The 14,950-nt window shown below is 47.2% G+C and overlaps 1 long non-coding RNA gene across 1 annotated transcript; it reads left to right on the top strand.

Moving 5' to 3' along the window:
- The first annotated feature begins 6,737 nt into the window (after positions 1 to 6,737).
- On the top strand, positions 6,738 to 13,031 carry LOC133382456 (uncharacterized). Its single transcript, XR_009761971.1, has 4 exons — positions 6,738 to 6,804; positions 9,715 to 9,779; positions 11,560 to 11,711; positions 11,874 to 13,031. It is a non-coding gene; the product is annotated as an uncharacterized LOC133382456 (long non-coding RNA).
- Positions 13,032 to 14,950: the final 1,919 nt, after the last annotated feature.

The following is a 14,950-nucleotide window of genomic DNA, read 5'->3' as shown; positions in this document are numbered from 1 at the left end:
TCCAGGATGAATTAACCAATCAGGGGCTTTCTGATGTAATCATGTTCCTGAAGCTTCTTCACTTTTTCGCGCCTTGCAGGCCCCCCTCCCATCTCTGATCTCAACCTTCTCAAGCCCGCATGGTCTTGAGTACCAGGCTCCTACTGGTTAGCAGAGATAAACAGGTGTTTCTGTTCAGGCCTCCCCAACTGCTTGCAGCTGGAAACGAAACTTCAAATTTTCCTCTCACAGAGGCCTGTCTCCTTCCAAGATGTCCCTTGTAACTGAGCCATGATATACAAACCAGGTTAACAATTCACAGAAATTTCCAATTTCATGACAGTACCAATAAAGATTTTTACAACCACAATCTGTTGTCTTTAAACAGTTTTCTTCCCTAGAAGTTAATTTAACTATACACTGTGTGAAGAACTTTCTTTTCTCTCTCCTGAATCTCCCAACATCCAGCATCTTTCCATGTCCATGAGAGGTGCTGAAAACTCAGCAGAGTTGGCACCTGCCTTATTTCTGTGTATGTGTAGTGTCATGATAGGCACCACCACAGAAAAGGCCCTGCTCTGTGTGTCACCAGATGAACTGCCGCAGACTGTGGGGCAACCAGGAGGGCCTCATCCTGAAATCTCCATTTTCTGGGGTTTGGTTATTATTATGACCCTGCAAGCAGCCATTGATATAGATATGTCACTTTTCCCATTTTGTTCCTCCCAAAATTTTTAAAAGAGCTAATGCTGGTGTACCATACATTGTTTGATCTGCCAAAAATAAAAAAAATGACTTGCCAACTGAAATGAGGTAAACACAGAACTAAAACATTCTATTTTCATATGGTTTGGCAGTGGCGTCACTAGGGTTGGTGTCACCCGGTGCAGTAACTCATGGTTCACACACCCCGTACCAGACCATACAGAATCTTTAGTAATGTTTTTGTACTAATGTAACTTGTAAATTGTAATTCCCATATATCACTGAATGTAATAGCACACACACACAGAGCCAGCTGTGGGATCATCACACAAACAACTTAGAACATTTTTTCCCTTCCACAAGGACATGCAAAAGATTGAACCCAGGACCTTTGGCACACAAAGAACATGCTCAGCCTACCACTGAGATATAGGGTAGAAAAGCAGTCACTGTTCTGCTGGCCTGGGGATAATTCTGAGGGCCAGTGGGAACCACAGATGTGATGGGAGGCAGGGAGAAGTGAGTGGGCAAAGGGTGCAGGTGCAATGCTGAGGTGCCGTCTCAGCAAAACTGACACCAGTCCTAGTGGGTAAGCCCCATTCAACAGGGTGGGATTTACTTCTGAGTAAACATGCACAGGATTGCAAGGTGGGGGGAGCAGCAAATCCCCCCTCCCTCAACCCCAGCTTAGTCCTTCCCTACTTTAAAGTTGATAATGAGGACACTGAACTTGTCAAGGATTATCAATACCTTGGCACAGTCATTAACCAAAATGGAGACAATAGTCAAGAAATTAGGCTAGGACTGGGGAGGGCAGCTATTGAGAACTCACATGCAAATCTGTATCACTGAACACTAAAGTCAGGATCATTCAGACCATGGTATTCCCCATCTCTATGTATGGATGTGAAAGTTGAACAGTGAACAAAATGGATAAGAGAAAAATCAGCTTATTTGAAATGTGGTGTTGGAGAACTTTGCGCATACCATGGACTGCGAAAAAGACAAATAATTGGGCGTTAGAACAAATTAAACCAGAACTAACACTAGAAGCTAAAATGATGAAGCTGAGGCTGTCATACTTTGGACACATCATGAGAAGACATGACTCACTTGAAAAGACAAGAAAGTTGGGAAAAACAGAAGGGAGTAGAAAAAGAGGAAGGCCAAACAAGAGATGGATTGATTCCATAAAGGAAGTCGCAGACCTGAACTTACAAGGTCTGAATAGGGCGGTTTACAACAGATGTTACTGGAGGTTGCTTATTCATAGGGTTGCCATAAGTCATAATCGACTTGAAGGCACATAACAACAAAAACCTTGAAACGCAGGAAGCTGCTTTAGACTGGGGATCATTGGTTCATCTAGTTCAGTATTGTCTGCCCTGACTGGCAGCAGCTCTCCAAGATTCCAGGCAGGGGGTCTTTCCCAGAAATATCAGCGATCGAACCTGGGCCCTTCTGCATCCAAGGAGGTTCTCTTCTAATGAGCTTCGTTTCGTTCCCAAATGGTGAGCCCCCCTTCAAAAGAGCCACCACCTGTCCACTGCTGAAGTGTATCCAGGGGGTGGAAGGGGGTGAGCAGCCTCGATGTCAAAGCAGGGGCAGAGAAAGGGGAGGCCTTGGCCTTCTTGGAGGCAGGTGTTCGTGGGGCCCATTACTGGCCCTGGGCTCACAGCCCCCCAAAAGTCTGTTGCCAGCCCTAGACCAACCCCTCTCCTAACATCAGAGGAGCCTGGCTGCTGGGTCAGGCCCAGAGCCCAGCATCGTGCCCTCAGTGGCCAACCAGAGGCCCCACTGGGAAGCATGAAAGCAGGCCTCGAGGACAACAGCAACACTCACCCCCAAATGACATTCCCAGCAACTGGTATTCAGAGACATTTCCTGCCTCCGACAGCAGACGGAGCAACAGAGCCGTCATGGTCAGCAGCCATTGAGCCTCTAGAAACGTGTGCAACCCGCTTTGAAAGCCATCCAAGTTGGCGGGCATAGAATCATAGAATAGTAGCCAGTGCAGTTCCTTAAGTACAGGGGTAATATGATCACGGCAGCGGCTGCCCTTAATCAGGCGAGCCACCACATTCTGCACTACCTGCAGCTTACGGACCGTTTTCCAGGGATTACAGTAGTCCAACCGGGACAGAACCAAGGCATGTACCACATTAAGGAGCTGGTGGCTCGGGAGATAAGGGCATATCCTACGAATGAGGTGGAGTTGGAAAAGTGCTGCCCTAACGGTCGCTACCTGTGCTTCCATGGATAGCTGGGAGTCAAGAATGACCCCCAAACTCCAGACTTGGTCTCTTAGGGGCAATTGTATCCCATTGAGCACCAAATCCGTAATTGCCAAATTCTCTTGATCACCCACCAACAGAACGTCAGTTTTATCAGGATTCAGCCTAAGCTTATTCCTGCTCATCCAGTCCCTCACAGCCTCCAGACAATTAGATAGCCTTTCTATCGCCACCAGTGGGGGGGACTTAAATGAGAGAAAAATCTGGGTATCATCTGCGTATTGATGGAATTGCAGTCCAAATCTCCTGATGATGTCTCCCAGCGGCCTTACATAGACATTAAATAACATCGGTGAGAGGATAGAGCCCTGTGGTACCCCACATGTAAGAGGCCAAGGCTCTGAGACCTCCTCTCTCAGTACCACTCTCTGGCATCTCCCAGAGAGGAAGGAGTGGAACCACCGTAAAACGATGCCTCCAATCCCAAGATTCTCTAGGCGATCTAACAAGATATCGTGGTCGACAGTGTCGAAGGTCGCCAAAAGATCCTGGAGAACAAGGAGGATATGCTCCCCTCTATCTAGTGCCTTTCTCATGTCATCCACCAGGGCTACCAGGGCTGTTTCTGTCCCATGTCTGGGTTGAAACCCTGATTGGAATGGGTCACAGTAGTCCACTTCATCTAAGTACACTTGCAATTGCATCACCACCACCCGTTCAACCAATTTACCCAGAAATGGCAGATTAGAAACTGGGCGGAAGTTGTTTAAATCCAAGGGGTCTGAGGAGTTATTACTGCCTCTTTAAAGGCAGATGGCAGATGGCCTTCGTCAAGAGACGCATTCACCATTGCCTTAATCCCCTTGATGAGTTTGTCTTTACAGCTCATAATAAGCCACGCTGGGCAAGGGTCGAGCATAAACGAAGTTGATTTAAGCGAGGACAGGGCCCTGGTGATTTCCTCAGAGGAAGGAAGCTGGAAACTATCCCAAGACCCTGAGGGTTCAATGGTCACTTCTGGTTCCATTATTAAGGCTGTGGCAGGTGGAATAGAACTCTTGATGTAATCAGTTTTGTCCGCAAAATGTTTTGCGAAGTCATTACAGGAGGCCAAGGCAAGTTCTGTCAGATCTAGCACAGCTGGTCTCACCAAGCTCTGGACCACCTGAAACAGTCTCCTTGGGCAGCTTTCTGCGGCAGCTATAGAGGCTGCAAAAAACTCTCCTCATCGCTGTCCGATAGGCGGCTGCTGCTGCTCTGTTCCGAGTTCTCTCTGCCTCTGCACGTGTCTTTTGCCAATGGCATTCAAGCTGTCTTACCTCCCACCGTAGGCCACACAACCGTGGGGTGTACCAGGGTGCTGTCCTGTATCTGTATAACAGGAGGGGGCATTTTGGGGCCAACTGGTCCACTGCCTTGGTCGCCCCTGCATTCCACCTGGACACCAGACTCTTGGCCACTTCGCTGTCAATAGCATTTAAAAAATCCCCCAGTTCGCGTATGAAGCCATTCGGGTTTGACAGTCACCTAGGGCGAAACATCCTGCTGGGCCCTCCAGTTCTCCGAGGGGGAGGGGATATGCAAAGGTCTATCCTGACAAGATAATGGTCTGACCAGGACAGGGGGGCAGTGAGCAGCCCCCCGGCTTCCAGGTCACTGCCCACCTCTCCTGACAAAAAGACCAGATCAAGGGCATGGCCCGCTGCATGGGTAGGCCCTGTTTGAATAGGTTGTAGCTCCCAGGCTACCATCGAGTCCAAAATGTCTTGGGCCACTCCTGAAAGAGGGGCCTTGGAGTGCACATTAAAATCCCCCCAAACTACCAAGTTTGGGGATTGCGCGTGTACATCCGAGACCACCTCCAGCACCTCAGCCAAAGAGTCCAAGGTGCAGCGTGGTGGCCGATATACTAATAGGAACCTGAAACTGCCTGTTGGGCCCAGTGGCCAATTTGTCCTGGCCCAGAGCAGATTTTGGGGTGGGCAGCCCCAGTTCCTTATTTTTTCCTGTATGTTTTTCTCTGGTTTGGTTTCGCATAGATGACCTCCTCCATGCCCTGCGCCCAGCAAAAGCTCTGGGCCAGGAAGGACACAGTGGCATCTCGCAGAGGACACCCTTCCATTTCCTGGGGTGTATGATTTTTCCTGGCCCAGACCACATTTTGGGGTGGGCACCCCCAGGTCCTTATTTTTTCCAGCACATTTTTCTCTGCTTTGGTTTTGCATAGATGCCCTCATCTGTGCCCTGCACATAGCAGAAGCTCTGGGCCAGGCGGGACGCAGTGGCATCTTGTAGAGGACACCCTCCCCTTTCCTGAGGTATATGACTTGTCCTAGCCCAGAGCAGATTCTGAGGTGGGCACCCCCAGTTACTTATTATTTATGATTTTATGACATCATTATGTATTTATGATAATATCAGAAACCTGATGATTTTGATTGCATAAACGTATTGTTGTTCTTGACGGGGAGAGTCCCCCGATCACAGTGATATATCATACAGGGTACCCCAACATATATTTGGGGTTTCAGAGACATGCTAAATTTGGCTTGAAGTTGCTGTAGCTGTCAACTTTTCTTCTTTTTTAGCGTTTTGAACTTTCAAGTAAACAAGGAACTGGGAACTGGGAACCAACTTCAGCGTCGTTTCTGGCTCAGCTTCTTCCTGCTTCCTGGGATTCAGCCTCACAGGTTGTCTGCTGCTGGCCTCCTCCACTCCTTACTCTCTTGGGATTCCTCCCTCAAGCCTGGCCTCCCACCACTCCTACGCCTTTCCCTGGGGTAACCGGGGTGCCAAACTGCCAAGAGGATGTTCTGGGCCCAGTCCACTGGATGTGGATCACACCCTCTGCTGCACTGACAGATGACGACACAAATGTACATGCCCTTCATGTCATGAGCAAATGTGCACCCTCTTTTGCAGATGGAGGGGGGGAAGCCCAAAGATAAATGGAGGTCACACACAAGTAACAAGATGCCTGACAAATGCAATATCAAACTCGTGAAGCTTTCCCATAATTTTAGTTCCGGACTAGAAAAGGCTTACTGTTTAATATCTGCCTGCCACTCAGCTGTTAAAGCCATGAGAGCCCTGCTCCCCTTCAGCGCCAACCGGAACCCATGCAAAGAGCTCCAATTTCATGAGCTATAAATGAGTTCTGTATTGTTGTGTATCTTAGCTGGGGGAATCTTTTATCCTCTTGAAATGGTAACCCCGGGACCTCCTGGTGAAGTGTGGATAAGAAACACTCGTGAGAATTCTGCTTTCAGGCTACCATCTTCAAGCACACTTTGGAAGCAGCAGGATTCAACCCTCTCATATCTTTATTGAGCATTTGTTCTGATTTCTTCATGGGCAGGTAATGCGACCACAAGGGAGCATTCCTCCTGATTTGCTTGCAGGATGTTCGCAGGTCTTAGGAGTGCACTGTCGGTGCTCACCACAGTAACACGAGAGTTCCAGAAGGAAGGCATTAGGCAGGAGATCTGTCTCTGGCTGGACTCGGTCACTTCAGACTGCAGGAGAGAAGTAGCAGGGTGAGATGTTCCTCCGTACAAGTCAGCACAAAAAGTCCCTGCACAGATAAATCAAACAGGTAAAGGAAACAGGGTTTAGGCTAACCTAAGCTGTTCTTTCGAAGACTTTATTTAAAAATGTGCATGGCATTCTTGTTTTTAATATGCAGAAGAGTCACCGGCGAGAAAGAGGCTTCCCCTCGCTCTCCGTGCGAAGCAGCCGAGGAGCTTCAGCCACTTGAAGGGTTAAGAAACGACAAGGGAGCTGAAGGCAAGAAGGCAAATGAGGGACTTCCCTTTCCGGCCCCGCCTCTCTTCATGCGCAGCGATGCAGCAGAGCGCGGTTGCAAAGGGGGAGCCTCGCAACAAAGGTATGCAATTGGGGGGTGGGAGAGGGCGAGCCCCCCCTTAAGCATCCCCTCCCAGCAGACCCTCCAGATCGATCCCGTCTGCCTCTCCCCTGAGCTGGGCTGGCTTTGGTGGGCCGGATCGAAGCATCCCGTGGGCACATCATGCCGCTGACGTTGGTTCCCAGTTCCCAATTCCTTATTTGCTTGAAAGTTCAAACCACTAAAAAAGAAGAAAAGTTGACAGGTACCGCAATGTCAAGGCAAAGTTAACATGTCTCTGAACTCCAAGATCTATGTTGGGGTACCCCGTATGATATATCACTGTGATCCGGGGACTCCCCCCATCAAGAATACCAATACATTTATGCAATCAAAACCATCAGGCTTCAGATATTATCATAAATGCATAATGATGTCATAAATTCATAAAAAAATAAGTAACGGGGGTGACCACCCCACGATCAACTCTGGGCGAGGACACATTGTGTACCCCAGGAAAGGGGAGGGTGTCCTCTAGGAGATGCCAGTGCATCTCATCCTGCCCAGAGCTTCTGCTGGGTGCAAGGCACGGATTAGGGCATCTACGCAAAACCAAAGCAGACAAAAAGCACTCTGAAAAAAATAAGTAACTGGGGGTGCCCACCCCATGATCAACTTAGGGCCAGGACACATCGTGTACCCCAGGAAAGGGGAGGGTGATGTCTAGGAGATTCCAGTGCATCTCATCCTGCCCAGAGCTTCTGCTGGGTGCAAGGCACGGATTAGGGAATCCACATAAAACCAAAATAGACAAAAACATAAGTAACTGGGGATGCCCTCCCCGCAATCAGCTCTGGGCCTGGATAAATCATGCACCTCCAGAAAGGGGAGGGAGCCCTCTAAGACATACTAGTGCATCCTGCCTGGCCCAGAGCTTGTGCTGGACACATGGCAGGAATAAAGGCATCTCAGAAAACTGAAATGGAGAAAAAACATGCAGAAAGAGATAAGTAACTGGGGGTACCCACCCCAAAATCTGCTCTGGGTCAGGACAAATCATATACCCCATGAAAGGGGAGAGTGTCCTCCACGAGATGTCTGTGCGTCCCACCTGGCACAGACTGTCTGCTGGGCACAGGGTATGGGTGATGGCATCTATGCAAAATCAGAATGGACAGAAAGAGGCAGAAAAATTCAAGTTACTGGGGATGCCCATGCCAAAATCTGCTCTGGCCCAGGACAAATCATACACCCCAAGAAAAGGGAGGATGTCATCTGTAACATACTAGTGCATCCCACCTGGCCCAGAGCTTCTGCTGGGTTCAGGGCATGAATAATGGCATCTACGGAAAAGCAAAGTCTGCTCTGGGCCAGGACAAATCATACATCCCAGGAAAGGGGAGGGTGTCCTCTCTAGCATACCACTGTGTCCCACCTGGCCCAGAGCTTCTCCTGGGCACAGGACTTGAAAAAGTGCATCTATGCAAAATGAAAATGGACAAAATAAAGTTTGAAAAAAAGAAGTAACTGGGGCTCCACAAGAAAAACTATTCCAGGCAGGATGCAGTGGCATCTCACAGAGGACACTATCCACTTTGCTCAAGTGAATGATTTTTCACAGCCCACAGCACATTTTAAAGCGGTCACCCCAAATTACACATTTCCCCCTATTTACTCTTCATTATTTTAGCTGGGAAAGAATGGCATCTCATAGAATACACCCTCCCTTTTCCTGGGGTGTATGATTTGTCCTGTCCCAGAGCAGATTTTGGGGTCGGAACCCCCAGTTACTTATTTTTTTCTGCCTCTTTTTGTCCATTTTGGTTTTGCATTAACTAGGATGGACAATGGTCAAGGGAACAAGTAGTGGCCCTCGATTCTCCCAGAATCCTGTCCACATCCTCAGGCTTTACAAGCTGAAACTGTTTAGCGAGTGACATTTTTCCTGAAACAGGTGCAAATTGGTAGAAGCTACTTCCACTCCCTCTTCCTACACCAGGTGTAAGTTCCCTACTAAATCAGAGGTATTATCCACTTTCTCCACACCACGTACCTTTATGGCACATCCACAGTGTACATTGAAAGCATATGGCTTCCTCCCAAGAGTCCTGGGAGTTGTAGTTTGTGAAGGGTGCTGGGAATGTAGCGCAGTGAGGAAAAACTATTATCCAGGACTTGTTGGGGGAAACCATGTGTTTTACATTTGTGTTGAATGTGCTTTAAATGTCTGGTGTGATCATACACTTCTATCGTGTCTCCTCTAAGCTATTTTTCTATGGCAAAAATCCCCAAATATTGCAATCCTTGCTCACTTTGGCTGCCCATTTCTCTACCTCTTCCACCTGTACAATGCTATTTTTGCAGTCAGGCAACCAAAACTGAAGACAGCATTACAAGTAGGATCACATCTTAAATGTGTATAATGGCGTTATGATATTGGCAGTTTTATTTTCAATCTGTGTCTTAGTGATCCCACACACTTAATTGGGGCATCCGCTTTGACCTCAGTGTCTCTCTCCTCTCAGTCACCACCTGTTCAGTTAGGATTTTTCACTTCTGTGCATCACTTTATGCTTGCTTACATTTAATTGCATTTGCTCTTTAATAGCCAAGCCTGCTTGGAGAGTTCCTTTTGGAGTTCCTCACAATCCCTCTTTGTTTTAATCACCCTGAACTTGATATCAACAGTAACGTTGGTTACCTCTCTTCTCATCCCAAATCCATGTCATTTAGAAACAAGCTTAAAAGCACAGGTCCTAATCCTGATGATTGGGGGGGGCTTCTTACATCCCTCCGTTGGAAGAACTATTCATTTATTCCTGCTTTCTCCTTCCTGATCTTTAAACACTTCCTGATGCATGAGAGCGTATTTCCTCATATCCCATGATTGCTATGTTCAACTCCATGTTTGGTAATTCTGTCTTTAATAATATTTTCCACTTCTTCTCCCAGAACAGCTGATAAGCCTCTGTTCCTCTCTCTGAGGAGAGGGGGGCTGTGCAATTGTCTACGTACATGTAAGTATAGACTAGGCTAGATAGCTTTCTTGTTTTTCAGTTGTGACCTTGCCCCTTTTAAGTGCTGATATTAAGGAACTATTTTGCTGCTGTAACTGTGCACCTCTTTTATTCTTTAATAAAGTTATTTCTATTTACCAGTGTGTGTTTATTCAGGAGAGGGTTGGCTCTGAACCAGAGCTTGGAAAAGTTACTTTTTTGAACTACAATTCCCATCAGCCCAATCCAGTGGCCATGCTGGCTGGGGCTGATGGGAGGTGTAGTTTAAAAAAGTAACATTTCCAAGCTCTGCTCTGAACCAGTACATTGGCCACTTACCACGACCACTGTGTGAATTGGGTATTTTGCCTAAAGGCTTCAGAGCAAAGAGTGTCTGACTCTTGCTGTCTGTAATCCTTGGCAAGTTTTCTGGGCTCAGAGTTTCCCTTTGGCTCAGGGTGGCTAACCAGTATAAAAGGTGGTGACAGTCTACTACCTTGCAGGGCTGTTGTGAGCGGACCCAGCCTTGACAGAGAAGGATATTTTGCCAGAGTCAATTGCCCTGTGTGTGGAATTGGCTTTTGGGATGGTGGAGGGTGTTCTGGGATGGCCCCTCTCCATCAATGAAAGAATGATAACCTCAGTTTCATCATTTTAGCTTCTTATTGAATTTGTTGTTGCTATGTGCCTCCAAGTCGACCACAACACATGGTGACCATATGAATCAGCAACCTCCAAGAGCATCTGTCAGGTCTGACCAAAGGCAGTTTCAGAGGCTCCTGTTGCAACCAGCCCTGTATTCAGAACCATGAGGACTGTTATATTTCTTTAGGGGAAGGGCTCAGTGGCAGGACAACTGCTCTGTGTGCAAATATCCCATGTTTGCTTTCCAGGCAGGGCTGCCTGAAACCCTAGGCAGCCACTGTCAGTCAGTGTATAGACGATACCAAGTAAGACTGAGTCTGACTCATTGGTAAAAGACCCTCATCTCCGGTGACCTTTTTGGCCACCGTTCCTGCTGGACCCCCGTCTTTTCCTGGGAAAAGGTGTTTGCGCTATGGAGCCTCATTCTCCCCTTCTTTTTTAAATATCTGCCCATGGGGGGACTGCTCATGTGTGTAGGATTTCAATTGGGGTGGGGGTAGCCCTGGTTCAGTTGCTGGAATAAGAAGTGAAAGTAAAAAAATCATCTGAAAGGGAAGTCGAGAGGGGCTGGTGAGCTGGGAGCCTTCCTCTCTTCTCCTGGGACCAGCAGAGGGGAGACTCTCCTGGCAACTCTTGCACTGTATTTCTAAATGTGCACATGTAAAACCAGAGCACACCATTTTCATACATGCTATCGTAGGGATTCCTGTGATCAGACTGAGGCACCAGATGACACGGAGCCAGGATTGGGTACAGGCCGTTTGGAAACTAGTGAAGTGTCCCTCTGTCACCCAACAGACCAAAAGGCCAGAACTGAGATCTGGACAACTTCTGGGCAGGATGGGTCTCACTCCACCCCTCTCTGCTCTGGCAAAGCAAAACTCTCCTCCTAAAGGTTGGCCTCACTTGCATTTGTCTCTGAGCCCCTGAGCTGCAACGAATTTGTCTCATCTGTGATCCCTGCAAATGCTGCCCTCGTTCATCCTCATGGCCTTGAAGAAAAGGATGGTGTTGGGAGAAGCAAGCTTGCATGTCCCCTGCAAAGGGAGATGTTCCTTCTAACTAGAATTGGGGGATAACTCTATATGCTTGTTGACCATGATGGAACTTCCTAATGGGAGGGTTACTTCCTTCTCTTCCTCTTTCTTTTGTTAAGGGATTATTGATCTCTTTGCATATTCTCCATTAACTTTGAGGGAGTGAGAATCACGCACATGCTTCTCTTCCAAGATGACCATCACCATGGACTAAGACTTCTACTTTTTCTATCTAAGCTAGAGCCTATGTTTCCTGAACGTATGAAAGGTTGTGAGTAAACCTCCTTTATACTTTTTCCCTAAGAAGACTGTCTGCTGTTTATTTAACTAGTGTGCATAAGGGGAAAGTGGGACTGGTTATTCTCAATTCTGCTGCTGTGTAAATGCAGTGCTAAGAAATAGAACTACAAACTATTTCATTAAAACCAAACAGATGGTGCCAGCGACAATGCCCAGAATGCCTGTCTTCTCCATGTCCTGCAAGACCACCTCGTTGTTCTTCAGCCAGGTGATGTTCAGCACCAGGGGAGAGAAGCGGTCCACCAAGCAGATGAGGACAATGGGATCCCCCAGTTCCACAGGGTCTTCCACGTACACGGTTGCCAAAGGAGCCACTGAAGAAGGAATGGGACAAGGCCAGAGACAATACTCTGTGTCCTCCGGAGGCTCATTCCTTCCCTGTGTGACCTGATCCTGGCAGTCCCTGGTCACAAGCGGCATCCCCTCCGAGGCCTGCCATTCCTGGTCCTCGATGCCTCTCCCAGGAAGCCACACTGTGGAAATCCCTTTTATGCCCTTCCCAGGGTGAGCAACTTCAGCTAAGCCAGAGGGGAGGCCCTGAGACTCTTTGAGATGGCCATCCCCTTCCCCACCCCTCTGGGCATGAGACTGGAGTCACAGATTCATATAGCTGAAAGGTACCTCAGAGGTCATCTAGTCCAATCCCCTGCTGATGTAGGAAGACCTCTCCTGCAGCATCCCAGGATATTCCCTTTCTGTGAGAATCAGGGGGCCTCCTTTCCTTGCAAGTGTGAGAACTTCTGGGCTTGTCCTATCAAATGCAGCAGTGTCTCTCTCTGTGGGGGGGCTTCGTTCCCTTTCAGTCTGTCTGTGTGAGGCAGGTTGGACTCCATGGCCTTACAGGCCCCTTCCAACTCTACTGTCCAACAACCCTAGGCATGGGTTGCTTCCCTCGGGCAGGATTTCTGGGGTAGTGGAAGAGGCTGAAGGGGTTTGTCATAGAAGCCATGAGGAACCCCCCCTGCACGCCTGGGTCCTCCCCTCCATCCTGTTGGAAATGGGGCAGGAGCCACTCCTCTTTGAGTTTTTGTGTGTGTGTTCCAGAAGAAAGATAGAGTGAGGGTCCTCCAGCTGGCTAGGCTTGCCTAACTTTACATGTGCTGTTCTCTAGCTAACTTCCTTTGGTTGGAAACTGATATGCTGCATTGCACCTCAACTTTGTCACTTAGAAGTAGGTATGCCTTTCCTATCTATTGTACACCACCCAGAGAGCTTGCTACGGGCGGTATAGAAATCGAATTAATTAAATAAATAATAATAAATAAATAAAATCTACTATGTATTTCTATAAATAAAGGAGCTTTCCTTATTTTGCTAAGTCTCAAGCCTCAGTGATATTGATGCAGGGTAAAAGCCTGCTTCTAAGGTAATCACACACATGCCAGCACACAAAAGCATCTCAGACCGCTGTTAAACTCTGCTTTATTATTTAGGTACAGAGTTATTTCACATAACAACAAGCAGTACTACTGATGTGAAGAACGGCAAGTGGTACAGTGTCTCACCACTCATTTTAAACATCTGTCCGGTAAAATGAGATCCACAGTCACTGCCAGTGGGGGGATATGATGGGGAAACACTGGACAATGGATAGGCCATTTTGGCATCTGCAGCCACCTTGGCCTCATCCATCTTGGATGCTCACCCATTTTTGGAAAAGCCAAAACCTCTCTGTATCTGCAAAGGAAAACTGACAGGCCACCAAAATAGCAAGTGAAGGGAAGTGGAACAGTCTGTGTAGCCTGCCTTCCATGTATGGATCCTTTGATGCACAGAAAGAGTTGAACTCTGTGATGTTCCTGCTTATATTGTAAATATGGTAAGTGCTGGTTATATAGAAGACATATGGTAAGTGGAGTGAAAGAGGAGGGGGGAGTACATGAGCAGTAGAATGCTGGATGATTGGCTGAGCATTTGAATGGCTGGGAGTATAAATGGAAGAATGACAGTTGAATCAAAAAGGTTTGGTGGTGGATGTTGGAGGTTGAGAAAGAGGTTGTTGTTGTTGTTGAGAGTCAGAGTTCTGAGGCAATTAATGAGAAGTAAAGTACATGTCAGAACATATATGAAACCATAAGCTTGTCAACAAAGTAATTAAGTAATTTGTTATTTCTAATACTGAATAAATATTTCTTGGTTAAACAAAAGCCTGATTCCTTCAGCTGGGAAACACAAACCAGGGGGGATAGCAAGTAACCAAGGCTGAACAGTTGTATCGAATGGTGGCAGCGGCGGATCGGAGGAAAGTATCCAGTCCGACAGAGAAACCCAGGGCTGTATGCTTCAGAGCCAAGAGGCTGCAGGGGTTTTGGGGAATTACCTATATCCATAGACACAAAGTATTGAGATAGCCAGGCAGAGACTAGGCACAGTCTAAAGGTTATAAGAGATACAGAGTGTGGGGTAGTAAGGCCTAGCAGGGGGATTTGTTGAAATCTGTGCTAGAGCTGTGGTGGCTGTAGTGGTGGGATATGAACAACAGAGAGTCCCTAAAAGTGGTGTGGCAAAAAGAAATAACAAACAAAGATTACTTGTGAGAGTGACTGGCAAAGAGTGTGTGGCAAAGTGTGAGTGAACTCCTAAAAACATGGCTGAATATATAAAGATGAAAAGAGAGGAGCTGGTGGAGAAGTGCATAACATTCAATTTACATCACGAGGGTAAAGGGGTAGATGAATTGCGAGTAGCATTGATAGCATTCGCATCTGTCCAACAAAAACAACCTGTCAGAGAAGAGAACCCAGAAGGGTACTCAAGCAATCCTGCTTATATAGAGTATTTAAGAGAGAAGTTAAGATGGGAACGTGAGTTGGGAACTGAAAAGTTAAGATGGGAGGCTGAGGAAAAAGACAAGCAGAGGGTCTTTGAAGCTGATGAAAAAGAAAAACAGCGGGAGTTGGAAATTGAGAGAATGAGAGTGGATGCTGAAATACAAGTGGAAACATTAATATTTGAAATAGAGAAGTTTCATTCTGATGAAACAAGGAAAGACAGAAATGAAACAAAAATCAAGGTTACACCAAAAGACTTTGCGGTGTATGAGCCTGGACAAGACCCACAGATTTACCTCAACACTTTCGAAAAGGCAGCTCAGATGTGGGGGCTACCAGAGGATAAATATATGCAATATTTATCAAATCTAATCAAAGGGACATTGGCAGAGGTATACCAGTGTACAAAAGATTCAGACTGGGACCTGACTATTTCAGG

Source organism: Rhineura floridana, chromosome 3, assembly GCF_030035675.1.
Source record: "Rhineura floridana isolate rRhiFlo1 chromosome 3, rRhiFlo1.hap2, whole genome shotgun sequence".
NCBI classification, from domain to species: Eukaryota; Metazoa; Chordata; class Lepidosauria; order Squamata; family Rhineuridae; genus Rhineura; species Rhineura floridana.
This window is presented reverse-complemented; position numbering and strand designations above follow the sequence as displayed.